Here is a 14,585-nt window from a genome sequence, read left to right on the forward strand (position 1 = left end):
TACATGTTGTCACAAGTTAATTAAGTGTCATATAACTCAAAAATTTAGCAAGTAATGGAATACGGATTTCAGATCAGCTAACTTTAAAGCTTATAGGGCCTAATGCTTCATTTATAAGTGTAAATTTAAGAAAAACATTGCATGCGTATGAATACGAACTATTTTCGCCCTAGCGTCGCAATCGCCATTGTTTACAAGTTCATCCGTGATTATTCTTTACAGTCTATTGTGTGTAGGCTAAATTTAGGAGACACTTGTGAAAATATGCAATGAAAAATGAATATTTACATTGAAAATACAGGAAATGAAAATGAACATTTTACTTTATCAATATTTCTTAATGTTTCATTGAAGAATGTAATAAATTAAAAGAAATATTGTATTAATTAGGAAAAGTTTTTATTTCAGGTGTGTGATTAAAGGCTTGTTTGTTAGATTTCAATTGTGGCACAGTTGGTTGTTTGCTGAGAAGCTGTGAAACATAATTATACAGGCCATTAAGGTAAAAACAGGTCATGTGTAACATAGCATTTCCTCGTCAAAATGCTTTTAGAAAATTAATTATAAAAACATTAATAATTTCAAAACTTAAAACATCTAATAGTCTAATTTTAATTTGGAAACATACAACATCTTAAGTCTTATCTAAAATTTTAAACGTATAACATCAAGTCTTAACTTAAAAAATAAATAAGTAAAACTAACTTAAGCAAAATTCAGGTACTAGCTGTAAAAATATATATGTAAACTATATAATTATTTTGTATTTAAAAACTTACAATTAACTATAAAAAAATAAATAAAATAACATCAACACTGAACTTTTGTGTTATAAAATACCATCATTTAACCAAAAAAAAACTGAATATACACCAGTATCCCACACACACCAACCAACTAAGGGTTTCCGTGTAGGGCGCTCACTACGCCAGCAAGTAGAAACTAGATTAACTGGTCCTTTATCTGAGCAGTACAGCATAGATGGTTTTCGTGTATTGTCTTCCAATTTGGGTCAGGCCTCACATGGGATAGCAATTTATTACAAGGAAAATATTAATGTCTGTCATTTTACTTGTTTTACTCATTTTGGCATTGAATGTGCTTTACTGTGTTTACAAGACATAGTTATTGGATTTGTTTATTGTCCTCCAAGGTGTGCTACTATTGCAAATTTTTCAGGGTTTCTATTCAATATTTTGGAAATTGTTTCAAAAGAGTTTAAAGTGACTGGAATTTTAAAAAAGCTTATTTTAATGGGAGATTTCAATTATGATTATACTGAAAACAAACCAGTTGCTAAAATTATACAGGAAGTACTCAGTTCAGTTCAACTCATTGATTCAGTAACTACTGATTATGGCAGCTGTCTTGATCATATTTATTGCGGCTTGCCTATGAATAAAGTGCAAAAATTTGGTACACTAGAATCTTATTATTCTGACCATAAACCTTTATACATTTTATATCATACTTGAATGCAAGTCTTTTGAATAAATTATTTCACACTAAGTGGAGTGATGAATATTGAATTCATAATTAGTTACAATTTCCATAAATTGTGTAAATAACATTTGCTCAATAGTACATATGAATTAACTGTATTGGTCAGTCATTTCTACATAAGTTCTGTTTGGAATGACTCAAAAAATTGCCTCTTCTCACTTTTTTAACATGCTTATTAGTCATAATTTCTTAAGATGTTATTTAACTGTTATTTTAGAATAAAAAGATTAAGGCCTTTACTATCTATTTTCAGTGGTACCAAAAAGATGGTAAATTGGTAGTGTTCAGTTCCGGGCAAACATTTTCTTCAAGTAAGACCATACATTATATATGTTAGAAAGTTAAAAAGGAAATGTTCATGGTTTGAAAATCTTTGTACATTTACAATTTTGACCAAATAGTTTCTCAAAGTATTTATTTGACATTTAAACTGACATAATTAGTGGCATATGTTTCTAACTTTTCTTTTTCAGGAGGTTTTTGTCAGATTGATGAATGTGAAATTAAGAGGACCCATTTTGAGAATGCATCAAGAGAGATAAAGTCTAAAATGTGATACTGTCAATGTGACTAACCTTGAAGTATTGACATGTTTAAAGGCCAACACAGGACTCAAGGCTTATTTAAAATCAGTAAGCTTGGCACTAAGAGCCAAATGTATATTAATTATTTCAATATCATTTCATCATGCAATCTGTTGTTAATTTATAGCAAAAACATTTTAGCCGTGTCATGACAAAACCGCAAGCTGGTCTGGATCCATGCTGGTCGCAAACCCATTATGTTGGTTTTGTCATGACACGGCTCATTTGTGACATGTAATTCACTTAAATTGTATTTTGAAATTCAAGTTTTCATTCCTTTCACCTCAAGGCATTTGACATTGAAATAGTGACTTCATGTAGTAAGCAGTCAGTAAAATCTAATCATCTCATCTTGACTTAGCTGTATATAGATTATCAGAATCACTCACATTTACAAATTTATATGACTTTGAAAAGTTGTGTTACTAAGCAAATAAATAGATTTAATTGGGGTGTCCATAGTCAAAGTAATGTACCTAAACCACTTACCTTTAAAGATATACTATGCTCATCAGTAAAATATTTTAATCATGAAAATTTATTGAATTCTATGCAATTCTTTTTGAATATGTCTAATTTGAATGAAATAATGAATTAACTATGCATTGGAAGCCATGTTCCTTCTTACGAGACAAAAAAATTTGGTCCTTTCTTAAAAAAACTGTCAGTTTCCTAACAACACTATATATTTATATTGTGACCACCTATAGCGTGTGGTGTTTTAACATTACATAGCTACTTTATGTAAACACAAAACATGCTTATTTTATGTTTACAAAGAGACTGTGTAGCAATTATCAATGTTCTATTATATTTAATATGGATTCTTTAATGTGAGAAAGCAATCCAGCTAGCTTTAAAAAAAGGCGGTGGTTCTACTCAGATGCTCGTTTGTGAAATAATGCACAGAGGGGTTGAGCTCTGGCATTGGTCGCGCATTTTTATGCCCCCGCCATGTAATGGCCGGGGCATATAGTGTTACCCTGTTCCGTCATTCCGTCCTTCCATCCTTCCGTCATTCTGTCATTCCGTCATCATCAGTTTCCGTTCATTATCTTAAGAACGGTTGCACACATTCAACTCAAATTTGACATATGGATATGTCATGAGAAAATACAGGTCAAGTTCGAATTTGGTCATGGTTCGATGATTTTTGGCAGAGTTATGCCCCTTTTACACTGAAAACAATATGAAATTTTCAGTTTCCGTTCATTATCTCCCCAACGGTACAACACATTCATCTCAAACTTGACATATGTATATGTCATGTGAAAATACAGGTCAAGTTCGAATTTGGTCATGGTTCAATGATTTTTGGCAAAGTTATGCCCCTTTTACTTTGAAAATAATATGAAATTTTCAGTTTCCGTTCATTATCTCCCCTGAGGTACAACACATTCATATGGATGTGTCATGAAAAAAATACAGGTCAAGTTTGAATTTGGTCATGGTTCAATGAGTTTTGGCAGAGTTATGCCCCTTTCACTTTGAGTAAGTAATATGAAATTTTCAGTTTCTGTTTATTATCTCCCCAATGGTACAACACATTCAACTCAAATTTGACATATGGATATGTTTTTGGAATGCCCAGGCCAAGTTCGAATTTGGTCATGGTTCAATGATTTTTGGCAGAGTAATGCCCCTTTCACTTTGAAAATAATATGAAATTTACAGTTTCTGTTCATTATCTACCCAACAGTGTTACATATTCAACTTAAATTTGACATATGGATATGTCAAAGGAATGGGCAGGTCAAGTTGGAATTTGGTCATGGTTTGATGATTTTTTGGCAGAGTTATGTCCCTTTCACTTTGAAAATAATATAGATACATCTTAGGAATAAGCAGTTTAAGTTTGAATTTGGTCGAGGTTCAATGATTTTAGACAAACTTATCTTTCCTGAATGTTGGAAAAATTTTGAACTTTCAGTTTCAGCTCTCATACTTTTAGCCATTATTTTGGCTACAAATATGCAATATGCTATTTTTAAAAGGTTAAGACTGAATCATTTCAGTGCCTTGAACATTGTATGAAAATGGTTTGTGTTAACATTGAAAAGTTTTAAGGGCTTTGAACTTAAAATGAAAAAAATAATTAATGCACCTGAAATTTTGGCTGCATGCGGGGGCATCCGTGGCATGATGACACATTTCTAGTTTGGTTTTATACCTTTATAAATCAGAGTAATTCTAACAGAAAAATGCTGAAAAAAAGTTAACATACAAGTATGGAATATCTCGGTCAGCAATAAACTTTTTCAAAACTCTATTTCAGAAAACAGAGATGCTTGTTTGACAGATACAGTAATAGTAGGAGTTATGAGGGAAGATAGATTGCAGTGATAACTATATTGAGGCACCACTTCATCACCAAGAACATGAGATGACTTATCAATGTTTTCAATGTGTTTGAACACCCATTTTAAATAATACAGCTCAGAGTGAATTTTTCAAAATAATTAATTCTGTTTTCAAAGTTTTTTATTTAGATGTTAGTTGATCTTGTCAAGTACTTTATTTTTTTAGGGATGGCAACAAATATTAAAATCAATACTCGAGTACTCGGTCATTTTTCAGATCGAGTATTCGGTTACTCTGATGATTTCCAATGATCTTTAAATTTTTATCACACAATATCAACACCGTCTGCATGCTATCTTCATTTTCTATTTTAATTCATAGAATTTGTAGCTATAAATAGGATTGCAAGAAATACATATAATAAATATAAACATAAGAAATGTCAATGACAGCATTTATTATATACCTATAAATTTTCTTCCTAAAACACAGGATAATCTTGAAGCGCAAATAGGCTTCAACGGTTAGAAAATTCTGTATTATGTTAGAGACAAATACAGTACCATATATGAAAGGACTGGACTATTTTTGACGTTGGTTCTGATCTTAGCTGTGTATACGAGGGTTGTTCAAAAAGTAATAGGACTGCAGCTCTACTGTTCACATTTTTTCATCTACGTACACGAGTTTACAAAAATCGAATATCGGAATTTGTTCTCTATATACAGTGAAAAAATCAATACAATATGTTTAAAAACAACAATTCTGTACAACTTACAAATGACAAGGGGTACGCGACCCGGCGCACGCTAATTGTTAACGTAGTATATGGAAACGGCAACCAAAAAAATAAAAGGTGTGGCTGGTTTTGCACAAATTAGGTATTCATCTGTCAGTCATAATTTATTTCTTGACAGCTACATTTCTTTTTCTGAAATTTCTTATATAAGTGAAGTATAATGAAAATCATTTATACTTCAAACGAAAAGGTATATTATAAAAGGAAAATTATGTTGTAGTAGCTTTCTGAGGCTATGCATTTTTCTACTTGCAATGTTGGAAAATTGATATCTAGCTCGCCCTTTGGTCTCGCTAGATATCAATTTCCCACCGCTGCTCGTAGCAAAATACAAAGCCCCAGAGAGCTACTACAATATAATACTCTGAATATATATTTTTTTATAATTAACAAGTTTGGGCTATCCTTGAATTTTTTTTATTCAATCAAGTGTGATTTTTTTAAAATATATTTATATGAATGCATGCAGCTTTGAAATAGTTTTTACCCATGTATATTTGGCAGCAATTTCACATGTAGCTCTTCGGAAAAAAAATCACTTGAGCAAAAAAATTATATAGGCATAAAGTGATACCCCGTTCTGTCATCAGTTTTTTTTTTGTATGGTTTTTGTGTCACCTCTACGGAGTAGTGGCGACATATAGGGATCACTTCTCCTTCGTCTGTCTGTCCGTCTGTCTGTCCGTCCGTCACAAAACTTGTCCGGACTACTCCTCATAAACTACTGGTGCAATTTCATCCAAACTTTACAGGAATGATCAGTACCAAGTATAGTCGTGCATATTGTCAGCATTTTCCGGTTCAATGATTATTGTCAGAGTTATGGCCCTTTAATAATTTTTATTTTTAAAGTTTGTCCGGACTACTTCTCTTATACCACTAATGCAATTTCAATGAAACTTTACAGGATTGATCTGTAGCTCAAGTCCTTGCGCATATTGCACGGGTTTTCTGGTTGAATGATTTTTGGCCGAGTTATGGCCCTTTGATAAAAAGGTGTTTTTTTCTGTGTGTTGCCAGATACACAAAAGCTTGTCCGGACTACTCCTCATAAACTACTGGTGCAATTTCATCCAAACTTTACAGGAATGATCAGTACCAAGTCTAGTTGTGCATATTGTCAGCATTTTCCGGTTCAATGATTTTTGTCAGAGTTATGGCCCTTTAATAATTTTTATTTTTAAAGTTTGTCTGGACTACTTCTCTTATACAACTAATGCAATTTCAATGAAACTTTACAGGATTGATCTATAGCTCAAGTCCTTGCGCATATTGCACGGGTTTTCTGGTTGAATGATTTTTGGCCGAGTTATGGCCCTTGATAAAAAGGTGTTTTTTTCTGTGTGTTGCCAGATACGCAAAAGCTTGTCCGGACTACTCCTCATTAACTACTGGTGCAATTTTATCCAAACTTTACAGGAATGATCAGTACCAAGTCTAGTTGTGCACTGTCCGTCTGTCTGTCCGTCTGTCACAAAATTTGACCCAACATGAAATTGTCCATCATGAGGCGACACATGTGATTACTGATCGCTCTTGTATTTAAGAAATATGTTGTTCCAGTTATTTACAGATGTTTGTATGATTATTGGAATAAATACAGTTAAAGTACACTGATTTTCGTGTTATACACTACAATCCATTGTATTATCTTGAAATGTTTTCCATGATATATACATATATATTTATATATGGAATAACTATATGGTCTCAACCATGACTTCGTGGTTTTTAGCTCGACTATTTGAAAAATATGAGAGCTATTGTAGTAACCCAGCGTCCGCGTCTGCGTTGGTTAAAGTTTATTATAAAGTCAAATATCTCGATTATTGCTCGAGATATTCAATTGAAACTTACAATAGTTATTTATAGTAACAATGTACATCAGATTGACAAGTTGAATAACTCTGCCTACAATATTAAAACTTCACATGCATTTAGGGTCATAATTGTACATGTAGGTTACTGACCAAGATCCATAATTTTATCTAGCATTTAGGCTGATTTTTCTCCCCTTTTTCAACTTAGAAATTAATGGTAAAGTTTTGCTTGTAAGCATGTTATCTCCATAACTACTGAAGGGTTTGTGCCTTTTTTGGGACAATTTTATGCATTCATGATAATAAAGCAGTGATTTACTTGATAAAACATCTTAATCCAAGCCTTTGTACCTTTTCGGTCAGTTTTATGTATTCATAGGTAAGCATTTTTATACTCAATTAACACCCTTGTGACAACTTTTTTCGAATAGTCGAGCCTTACTGTCCTCGGACAGTTCTTGTGTTAGTATAATATAAACACCCTTGTGACAACTTTTTTCGAATAGTCGAGCCTTACTGTCCTCAGACAGTTCTTGTGTTAGTATAATAATAACTGAACAAAAGTTTGAAGGAGTTATATTTCACAAGGTATGCAAACAATAGCTGTTGGTAGGACAGCACACTCAACTTTATGCTTAGTGCTTGACAATAGAAGAACCTTGGTTATTTAAAATATTCTAAGTTCACAAAAGGACCAAATTTTTTTTTAAAACCCATTCTACAGATATAAGCATTGGAGAGAGTCCTAGCTAGTATGCTCGCAAAGAAATGTATAAAATTTCAATTTATTTCAAAGCCAGATGTCTATGGAATACGAAAATATCTTGAAGCCATAGGCAATCTTTAACATATGGGTGCCTGATCGGGATCAAGTGTGCAAAGTTTTAATGCCATATGTCAATGGACTTCGGGAAAAATTGAGGTGATAGACGCCGACGTTCAGATGACTAGGATAATTCTACTTATTCTTATCGAATAATCGAGTAAAAATGTGTTTTCTGCTTTGAAAGTAGGAATGGCATCTGCTTGTAACAATAGACCACTATACAATCAACATAATGCGCCCCCAGCAGTGCTTTCAGCGCTTTGATTTATATGGGCACCAAGACTGGACGAGCACCTGTATATATGAATATATGAAAAAAGCCAATGTCGCCAATGAAGGACGTGTTTAATATAATTAGATAGCAGTATTTGAAGTTTGACTGTCAAATATAAAGTATATTTTATCAATTGTTTTTGCGGAAACGCTCGTGTTGTGGAACTCCGCGTATTTATCGAACAGCCCTCGTATTAACATTGCGTGTTTAGAACAATGTACACTGTTTCAAGTACGCAATATATTACATGGTGCAGAAATATGGGGAGCTGGAAATGTTTGATTTGTTAACGCGATTTCAGTTGCAATATCTCAAAATATTATGAAATGTTAGAAAATAAACTAATTGTGTGTTGGTTGGTGTTGAGTGAACTGCAAGCATTGGCGATAGAGTAAGTCTTATAGTTATGAAGGATTAAGTAATGAACGCAATCTTTTTCTGATTAAAATCGGATGAAAAATGTTGTAGTATGGGGTTCTTCAAGAATACATTTTTTCATGTCTAAAATTCTATTTAATATCGACAGTCGATGTCATTTACCGATCAAAATAGAAATTTAAAGCCAACATGTCGGTTTATCATAAATGCTTTTTATACTTAACGATACAGAAATGACTATTTTAGCAAGATTAAAAAAATCTCAATATGACCTCAAGGTAATTTTGAGGCAAAACTCAATCTTGAAAAAATCAAGCAGTCGGTTTTGCAGTACGTGATGTCTAGTCCGCACTGGAAATCACTTAGAACATTAAAACAATAAACAAGATAAATTGACCTTGATGGTAAGGGCTATTCAAATATCAATGTCATAGTTGAATGATTTACAGACACTTTACCCTTCAGGCACTTCACCCTATGCCATTGTTTTTGCAGACACTTCACAAAAAATATTTAATGACAGGTGAGTGTTTTGTTCCCATTTTGATAAGTAAACATGCCAGTTTTGACTTATGTGTTCTTTCATTTTATATCCTTAAATTAAGAAAGAAGTTATAAATTTCATAAAAATTAATTGACATGACCTGAACAGTCAAGGACATTAAAAGATCAATGTCATATTAATTATTTAAAACGAAGGTCTTGTCAAAAGTGTTCGAAAAATGATATGCATGATATAAATTAGAAAAAATCAATGATAAAAAGTTAATTTTAGAGTAAGTTTAAATCCTGCTGATGGTAACAGAGTAAACTGTATAAGTGGCATGAAGTGTATTTGAGAATTATTTGAACAATAGATGTACTATAAGCCAACTGTTAGTGAACACGTCACCACCTCAGTTAGTACATACGGGTACACTCGTACGCGAGTTTACACCTGATTACACGTTTCACCTTTTATCTATATCAATGCTTAAGAAACGGGAGCGAACTAAATCTTCCCCATGTGAGCAAACTAAAAAACTGAACCAACCAATTCATGAGGACGGCAGCTTCGTCGAAGAAACTGAAAGCTGGGAGGAAAGTTCTATCCATATTCTCCATACCCCGGAACTTGACCTCACAATGACGAAAATATTAAGTCGTGAAGACCTAAAAGAACTTGTGTCAGTATTAGATAGAACTTAAACCTGCTCTTATTGAGTCAATCAAAACCGAATTAAATGCTGAAATAAAATCAGAACTTAGATATGAAATTATAAAAGAAGTCCAAGAAGCAGTAAACAGTGAAAATATATCTCTCCAAAACGAGTTATCTAGCCTTAAAAAAACACATGCTGAATTGCAACAGGCATCGCTCGACAACTTTTTGGCAACTGATGAGGTCGAGCAATACAGTAGAAGGTTTAACCTTGACATATCCGGAATTTCGGGGGATAGCAACGAGCCTAACAAGAATGTCACAGGGAAAATTCTAAGCCACTTCAAGAACTCGGATTCAAGTGAAGGTACCACTCTTGAAATTGACCCCTCAGATATACTTGTTTCTCACAGAAAAGGCAAGTAAAAGGAGTGCTTCAGCGTCAATCGCAAGTGTGTTGTTAAATTTTCAAACCATGCCGCATGCCAACACGTGTACAATGCTAGGAAAGATCTCGGGTCAGGTATATTTGTGCAACAAAATATTACAACGTATCGAGAAAAATTGTCTTATGAGGCTCGCCAACTCATTCGTGTCAAAACTCTCCAAAAAACTTGGATATCTGGATTTAAAGTCTTTGCGTAACTTCCGACGACGACGAACCCTATGACTGGTAAATCAACAAGGAGTGAAGGTACCCACATTAAGAGTATGAGAAATATTGAAGCAATCAAAGACGGGTCAATATTCAAATCATAAATTAAACTTCACTGTTTTCAAATATATTTGTAAATTCCTAGTAGTTCGAAATATATGTCGTCATCAATTAATTCTCGTATTTAGAATAACTAAAGATCGACATATGAACTTGTTATATTAAACACAGCATTATAAAATCTAACTAAAGCTGTCGTTTTCAACCCCATTTGCACAACAATTCATGTTTTAATATCATTAGCAAAATTTAATTATTTGACCTACAATTGTGTAATATTTTTTGTGTTTGTATAGTTTTTTACTTTCAAAAAACATTTTCATATTCTCTTATAAACCTGTGATTTATAATTTTGTACAATTTAAAGTTAAACTTTTAACGGTTTATCAAAATTGAATGAATTTGATTTTAACAGTCGTTGAACAGATTGAATAGTATTGTCAATTTAATTCTATTTAAAACTCTGAATACAACTTGCTACATCTTTTATCAATTTCGGCGCAATTATATATTTATATATTTAAAATATCTTCCTTTCCTCATTCATCACTCTATTCACGACTGTGCGTGTTGCCTCTAACTTAACCTGTCGAAAGCGAGTGTGTAAAACTAAATGTTCTCAAATAGTATTGTAAACTTAATTCACGAGGAACTAAAATCCAGATCGTTGAAAAAAAGAACAACAACAAATACAAGAAAAGAAAAAATGCCTTTTCCAGGAATCGAACAAAGGTCTTTACACTTACGACGCCAACAACTCAACCACTACGCTTTTACGCTGAATTGTTAAAAATGAGTATTATTTAGGTGGTTAAAAAATTTAGGCGATAAATAATATGCTTGTAAATAAGAATTATCAACACCCCTATTTGTCAATATTGATGTAAACAGATAATGAAAGGAATAGCGAATTCGAGCTTTACTTTTTATATTATGTAACCTTTGTAATAGAGTGTATGCTCTACATCCATCCGCACGAGATTTTTATGCACTAACTTATCGTTATAGTAAAAATGACCCATCAACTATAACGCTAGCATGCAGCCGCGCTCACAGACACTTTGAGTATAGACTCCGTCCTTCTTCACCCCTGAATATAAATAAAAAACTATTACAAGAATTAGTTTTAATTTTTTGCTTATTTTAGAAACGATTAAGTGTCTAACACGTGAACAAGTTTGAATAGAATTTCATAAAAACTTAAAAAGTCAATTTTTTACCAACGCTTTAATTTCCTGAAGATACCAAGCTTCGAAATGTAAACACAACTGACCTACATATATTTCAAGTATTTATGTAATCGCGTGCCATTTATTTCTAACGTAGTGTAAAGCAGTCGATAATAAATAAATGTATGTTATTATCCGATCGTACCTTTCTTCCAAGCTTTGCACATTTAATTACATTATTCTAACCGTATCTTATGCTTCTTTACGAATTCATGACGACTGGAATGTTTACCGTAAATTACAGCGGAAAAATCGCTTGGAAAAAGAAATTCAATCGCAACTACTCAGTCTTTTCGATAAGGGGAAGTAACCGCTGCGGGGTTTTTGGTTCTCAGGCATGAATGCCGAAACTCATTCCAGTCGACTCACATCAAAGGAAAGCGTGCGTTGTTATCTTTATGAAGGGACTTTTTTAAACGCTGTTAACAAGTTTTATGACCAGGTCGTAATAATATGTTTTGACGATAAAAATAGAGTGCGGATCAAGAAGGGGAGCCACGCATATAACCCCAAGTGTCTGTGGCCGCGTTGTGATAGTAACTCTTGTTACCTTGTTCAAATTAATTTCCAAATAGTCAATATGACATTTTAATTAACAAAGTCGATTCAGTCAAATCTGTCCTATATCTGTTATTCGAGTTGCTGTTTTGGTCTGATATACCACGGATTTATATTGCAATATAAATCCGTGGATATACACATGCTCATTACAATATGACATTTTGTTGTTAGTACAAAGTATATATCATCAGATTAAATTGTGTGTTACCTACATGCATAAATGTATACTGTCAAGTAAAATGTAAGTTTGACATACCATTGATAGACCTATACATGCATCTTTGAAAGTTTGTATATGTAATATTCTGTTGATAATGCATATAATGTTAGTGCACAGTTTTTTGTAATACCCTTTCTATGCTACGGTTAGTGAATATTTGTAAATCTTGTTTGCATCATTATTGATAATACTATTTTATTTTCTCCCTCACTTACGTTGTCCGAAAATAAAACAATAATGTGCTAGACTTTGCAAGGAAAAACAAAGACAATATCGGGTTAGAAGGCGGTTTGCTACTTTTATCTCTAAAAGTCGACAAATATTTTCACATAACAATACAAGAGAAATAACGTATTTTATCATGTAATAAAGACAAAATATATCTCCAAAAGACAAGTATTCAATTAACATAATTATACAGATAATTGAGCCATTGGACAGTTTTGTTACAACATGAAGCAACAATCTCACTTGTTTAGACTTTAAATTAACTGAACAAAAGTAATGTTACTTGTACAGTGGCAAACCTCGAATGACTATATAGCCGCGAAATACGCACGAGAAAAACGAGAACTATTCATACCAAAGACTTCTAAATACTACAAAGCAAAAATTAGAAAGTACCGAAAACAATATTTATTATTTTCTCCCTCACATACGTTCGTCCGAAAATAAAACAATTATTTGCTATACTTGACAAGGAAAAACAAAGACAATATCGAGTTAGAAGGCGGTTTGCTACTTTTCGAATACAAAGATGAGAAAACTACAAGCCTAGACTTTTAGTAACGGAAAGTTGATTCTCAAGACTGTAATGAATATAACCATCGGCAGAAGAAGGAGATTTCCAACGACCGTGTTTATTTACTAATCTAGCATCTAAGTTCGGATCGCTGTTTGCCGCAGCAGACGCTCCGCCGCTTCGCAAACTATGTAAGTCAAATTTCGAACCGCATTCCCCAATTTTATTTAAAGCCTCTATAAGAATTTCCCGTGTTCTAGTATACGACAGAGGTGAACCGGTATCGCAAAGAACGTATTTACCTTTACTTTTCAGAAGGCGGACCTTTGAAAATAATTATTCGCCCGAGGCCAAAGTGAGATTAGCTGCTTTAATATATTTCAATAACCACGTCACGTCACCGGCGGACATAATGCAGTATTAGTTCTAGCTATATTTATCAAAGTACCATGTTTAAACTGATCATTTTAAATTCAATCTGGAAACAGTTAATTAATAATTATCTACTACACAAACTTTTCTATCTCCAACGTTTCGAGGGGTTAAACCCCTCTTTTTCAAGGAGTATCTGTTTATTTTTATATAAATCACATATTAATCTTCTTACATGTCTTATCTTAAACTTTGTTATGCATACAGGAAAAATCAGAAAACCTTGAAAAAGAGGGGTTTAACCCCTCGAAACGTTGGAGATAGAAAAGTTTGTGTAGTAGATAATTATTAAACTGATCAGTTTTACTTTTTCTTATTCTAATAGAAACATGATCATTATTGTCTGACATTTGAATCAATGAAATTTCACTGTAATGTAAAAATCCTGAAAATACAAGAATACAAATCAAACACAATCCTAATTTTTTTAAATTCATAACATCATTTACAGAGTACACATCGATAATTCTTTATAAAATGTCAATGTTAATCGGTTGTTTTTCTTTGATTGACACGAGAGTTCCTTCCTTCAACCATCATACGTCAGCTTCAAAAGTCTGTGGTCACATGGGTTATCAAACAAATGAAAATCGTTTTTCCATTTAATAGCATAGAAATAAGAATCTACAACAGCACTACTAACTTTCTCAGAGAATAAATCACTAAAGAAAATACACACTGTAGATACATTGGCTGATAACGATTCAAGAGAATGACAGACCACTCTTAAAACTTCACAAAATATTGATCATACTTTTTGTTTGTGTTCTTGGATTTTGAGGATCGCATTATGTCCAGTAACTGGTGAACGGCTTCACATAAACGAGGATTACAGGAAAAGTCCAATACATCACTCCAAACCCCGTTGCGAGGAAACTGCAACAATAACAAAAATTTAATCATAATGGGTCGATGTTACACATTTTCACTTTCTTATATTAAAACAATCTAATAATAACTAATCAAAGATTGTTCCTCCCTGGTCACTGGAGCAGGGGCTTCATAAACACTTTCAAAACTTCAACAAAAACAGATACGATAATCAAAGATTATCCTTCCC

At 32.9% G+C, this 14,585-nt stretch overlaps 1 long non-coding RNA gene across 1 annotated transcript; it reads left to right on the forward strand.

The window, feature by feature from the left end:
* The first annotated feature begins 242 nt into the window (after window positions 1-242).
* On the forward strand, window positions 243-2,080 carry LOC132727997 (uncharacterized). Its single transcript, XR_009625422.1, has 3 exons — window positions 243-502; window positions 1,757-1,814; window positions 1,977-2,080. It is a non-coding gene; the product is annotated as an uncharacterized LOC132727997 (long non-coding RNA).
* The last annotated feature ends 12,505 nt before the right edge of the window (window positions 2,081-14,585 follow it).

Source organism: Ruditapes philippinarum, unplaced genomic scaffold (assembly GCF_026571515.1).
Source record: "Ruditapes philippinarum isolate M1 unplaced genomic scaffold, ASM2657151v2 ctg769_1_1_1_1, whole genome shotgun sequence".
In the NCBI taxonomy this organism is placed as follows: domain Eukaryota; kingdom Metazoa; phylum Mollusca; class Bivalvia; order Venerida; family Veneridae; genus Ruditapes; species Ruditapes philippinarum.